Consider the following 5,193-nt stretch of genomic DNA (forward strand, 5'->3'; position numbering starts at 1 on the left):
AGATATAGATATAGATATAGATATAGATATAGATATAGATATAGATGCTACATGTGGAGTAGGCTCTGAATGGCCATTCCTTCAGTCCCTGCACAAATCGTTGCCTCCATATCCCTACCTTTGAATATTTTTGTTCCCTCTTTTAAGGAGTGAAGCATCCTCATTTTGGTCATCCTTCATCTTGAGCTGCATGTGTTCTATGGATTGTATCTTGAATAATTTGATCTTCTGGGCTAATATTCACTTATCAGTGAGTGTATTCCATGTGTGCTTTTCTGTGATTGGTTTACCTCATTCAGGGTGGTATTTTCCAGTTCAACCCATTTGCCTATGAATTTCATAAAGTCATTGTTTTTGATAGCTGAGTAATACTCCATTGTGTAGATATACCACATTTTCTGTATCAATTCCTCTGTTGAAGGGCATCTGGGTTCTTTCCAGCTTCTGGATATTATAAATAAGGCTGCTGTGAACATAGTGGAATACATTCTTGTTATATGTTGGAGCATCTTCTGGGTGGTATGCACAGGAGAGGTATAGCTAGGTTCTCAGATAGTGCAATGTCCAATTTTCTGAGGAAACTACAGACTGATTTCCAGAGTGGTTGTAGCAGTTTGCAATCCCACCAAAACTGGAGGAGTGTTCCTCTTTCTCCACATTCTCACCAGCATCTGTCTATGCTATGGATAGGACCTTGTTCACCCTATTAATATACATGTTGAAACCTTGATAGACTTTATCTTCTGTGTATAATCATGGTTGTTTTGAGTAGATAACTACATTTGCTATATAATATCTAGAAGGAAGCTTTTCAATATTTCTTTTATCTTTTTACATCTTATTCTTCAAAGTGGCTTGAATGTGGAACTCTTATGCATGGTCACAATATCATATTCTCAGCACTTTGAATAATTAGTTTTTGCATTAACCACTGCTAAGATTAACAAAAATATCTGGTTATGGTTGAGAACAGAGAAATCTTGGAATATTAACACAACTAATTGGGAGGTAATTTGACAACATAACAATATCGCAAAACAATAGACTGACCAATGACCTAAAAGGACAGGCAGATGGTCAAATATATCCATCATTTACTTTCTTTCACATTTCTCTTCTTTCTACACACACATACACACACACGCACATACACACACACATGCACATACACACATGCATGCACACACAGGCACACACACACATACACACACACAAACACACACTTGAGTCTCCTGAGATAAGGGAGTTAAGGACCAAGAAATGAGGTGATGACTTACATTTGTCTTCCTTAAATAATAAAGTTATAAATATAAAATGATAGGTTGGAGTTGGGCAGTAGAAGTTACCCTGATTCCTGGTTGAGGAGGTTTGAACCCTGAAGACCCTAAAAGGAACAGTAAGAGCTTTGCCTGACTCCCAGGAATCCAGGCTGGTTACTGGCCCACAATACTCCATAGATTTTTGACCATCAATCAGTGTAATGTCCCAAGCCCCTGAACAGGTAGAGGACAGTGCCACAGGTCACATAGGCTCAAGACAGATCTCCATTATAATGAGGTATCTAAAGGCCTGGAGGCTTAGCAAATGAAGTTTTTCTTCCCAGACACTCCTCCCTGCAAAAGGTATTTAATCTCAGGCCCACTCTGAAAAATGGAGACCGTTTTACTCATCCACTTTCCCCCATGACAATACATGTCTTGAAACCATGGACTACCTCTTTTCACATGATCCACCTTGGGGAGCTGTAGAGAAGCCCTTCCCCTACAGAGCTACCACCAAACCCTTGAAGAAATCATCCCTGCAACTTCAGTTGCAACTGCCTCTAAGCCCAGGCAAAGGACTACTCTCAGCAGGACTGGCAGGAGTGCTACCCCTCCATCATCCTCAGCCCCAGGCTAGATCCAGCCCCATGGGCCCCTACTCTGCTTTCAGCACTTCCAGGGCATCCCAGTGGTGCCTACATGTCCAAGAGATTGAGAACCAGGATTCCCAGCCTACTTGCAATTCCAAGGACCCCCAAGCCAGCTCTGGCTGTGTCCCCTGCTCAGACTGCAATTCCCTACCCCTAGAGCAGTGTCCCTGGGCTTCTCAAAACCCTACACCGGCCTGGCAGTGGCAGAGTGAGTGAGATTAAACTTCTGGCATCTTCATTACCTTACTTATTGATCTTTCGTCATACATCACTGTATGTATATTCTACAGCATAAGAATGTTATTAACAGGTATTTAGCGGGAGTCCCAAACCTGCGGATTCCTGCCCGCAGCAGCTCTCTGCTCCCAAACCCCATGGGAGAGAGACCTCACAGCCTGGATAGGTGGGCACTCCTGAGACTACAGAGCAGAAGAGACCACCAAAACTGCCCAACCCTGCTCACATCCCTCGCCCAAGAGGAAACTGTATATGTCCTCTGGGTTCCCGTAGAGGAGGGCCCAGGAGCAGCAGGTCCGCAGCATCTGAGACACCGCCAGAACCTGAAGGGACCGACCAGATAAACAGTTCTCTGCACCCAAATCCCGAGGGAGGGAGAGCTAAACCTTCAGAGAGGCAGACACACCTGGGAAACCAGAAGAGACTGCACACTGCACACATTACTGATTCCAGAGGATAACACCAAACGCCATCTGGAACCCTGGTGCACGGAAGCTCCCGGAAAAGGCGGAACAGATGTTCCTGGTTGCTGCGGCCGCAGAGAGCTCGTCGGCAGCACCCCACGAGAAAACTTGAGCCTCAGGACCACAGGTAAGACCAACGTTTCTACTGCAAGAAACCTACCTGGTGAACTCAAGACACAGGCCCACAGAAACAGCTGAAGACCTATAGATAGGAAAAACTACACGCCCAAAAGCAGAACACTCTGTCCCCATAACTGGCTGAAAGAAAACAGCAAAACAGGTCTATAGCACCCTGACACACAGGCTTATAGGACAGTCTAGCCACTGTCAGAAATAGCAGAACAAAGTAACACTAGAGATAATCTGATGGTGAGAGGCAAGCGCAGGAACCCAAGCAACAGAAACCAAGACTACATGGCATCATCAGAGCCCAATTCTCCCACCAAAGCAAACACGGAATATCCAAACACACCAGAAAAGCAAGATCTAGTTTCAAAATCATATTTGATCATGATGCTGGAGGACTTCAAGAAAGACATGAAGAACTCTGTTAGAGAAACACAGGAAAACATAAATAAACAAGTAGCAGCCTACAGAGAGGAATTGCAAAAATCCCTGAAAGAATTCCAGGAAAACATAAATAAACAAGTAGAAGCCCATAGAGAGGAGTCACAAAAATCCCTGAAAGAATTCCAGGAAAACGCAAACAGTTGAAGGAATTAAAAATGGAAATAGAAGCGATCAAGAAAGAATACATGGAAACAACTCTGGATATAGAAAACCAAAAGAAGAGACAAGGAGCTGTAGATAAGAGCTTCACCAACAGAATACAAGAGATGGAAGAGAGAATCTCAGGAGCAGAATATTCCATAGAAATCATCGACTCAACTGTCAAAGATAATATAAAACGCAAAAAGCTACTGGTCCAAAACATACAGGAAATCCAGGACTCAATGAGAAGATCAAACCTAAGCATAATAGGTATAGAAGAGAGTGAAGACTCCCAGCTCAAAGGACCAGTAAATATCTTCAACAAAATCATAGAAGAAAACTTCCCTAGCCTAAAAAAAGAGATACCCATAGGCATACAAGAAGCCTACAGAACTCCAAATAGATTGGACCAGAAAAGAAACACCTCCCGTCACATAATAGTCAAAACACCAAACACACAAAATAAAGAAAGAATATTAAAAGCAGGAAGGGAAAAAGGTCAAGTAACATATAAAGGCAGACCTATCAGAATCACACCAGACTTTTTGCCAGAAACTATGAAAGCCAGAAGATCCTGGACAGATGTTATACAGACCCTAAGAGAACACAAATGCCAGCCCAGGTTACTGTATCCTGCAAAACTCTCAATTAACATAGATGGAGAAACCAAGATATTCCATGACAAAACCAAATTTACACAATATCTTTCTACAAATCCAGTACTACAAAGGATAATAAATGGTAAAGCCCAACATAAGGAGGCAAGCTATACCCTAGAAGAAGCAAGAAACTAATCGTCTTGGCAACAAAACAAAGAGAAGAAAAGCACACAAACATAACCTCACATCCAAATATGAATATAACAGGAAGCAATAATCACTATTCCTTAATATCTCTAAATATCAATGGCCTCAACTCCCCAATAACAAGACATAGATTAACAAACTGGATACGCAACGAGGACCCTGCATTCTGCTGCCTACAGGAAACACCCCTCAGAGACAAAGACAGACACTACCTCAGAGTGAAAGGCTGGGAAACAACTTTCCAAGCAAATGGTCAGAAGAAGCAAGCTGGAGTAGCCATTCTAATATCAAATAAAATCAATTTTCAAATAAATTCATCAAAAAGTGAAGGAAGAACACTTCATATTCATAAAAGGAAAAATCCACCAAGATGAACTCTCAATCCTAAATATCTATGCCAAAAATACAAGGGCACCTACATACGTAAAAGAAACCTTACTAAAGCTCAAAACACACATTGCACCTCACACAATAATAGTAGGAGTTTTCAACACCCTACTCTCATCATTGGGCAGATCATGGAAACAGAAATTAAACAGAGACGTAGACAGAATAAGAGAAGTCATGAGCCAAATGGACTTAACAGATATTTATAGAACGTTCTACCCTAAAACAAAAGGATATACCTTCTTCTCAGCTCCTCATGGTACTTTCTCCAAAATTGACCATATAATTGGTCAAAAAACGGGCCTCAACAGGTACAGAAAGATAGAAATAATCCCATGCATGCTATCGGACCACCACGGCCTAAAACTGGTCTTCAATAACAATAAGGGAAGAATGCCCACATATACGTGGAAATTGAACAATGCTCTACTCAATGATAACCTGGTCAAGGAAGAAATAAAGAAAGAAATTAAAAACTTTTTAGAATTTAATGAAAATGAAGGTACAACATACCCAAACTTATGGGACACAATGAAAGCTGTGCTAAGAGGAAAACTCATAGCGCTGAGTGCCTGCAGAAAGAAACAGGTAAGAGCATATGTCACCAGCTTGACAGCACACCTAAAAAGCTCTAGAACAAAAAAGAAGCAAATACACCCAGGAGGAGTAGAAGCAG

This window comes from Rattus rattus, chromosome 8, assembly GCF_011064425.1.
Source record: "Rattus rattus isolate New Zealand chromosome 8, Rrattus_CSIRO_v1, whole genome shotgun sequence".
NCBI lineage: Eukaryota > Metazoa > Chordata > Mammalia > Rodentia > Muridae > Rattus > Rattus rattus.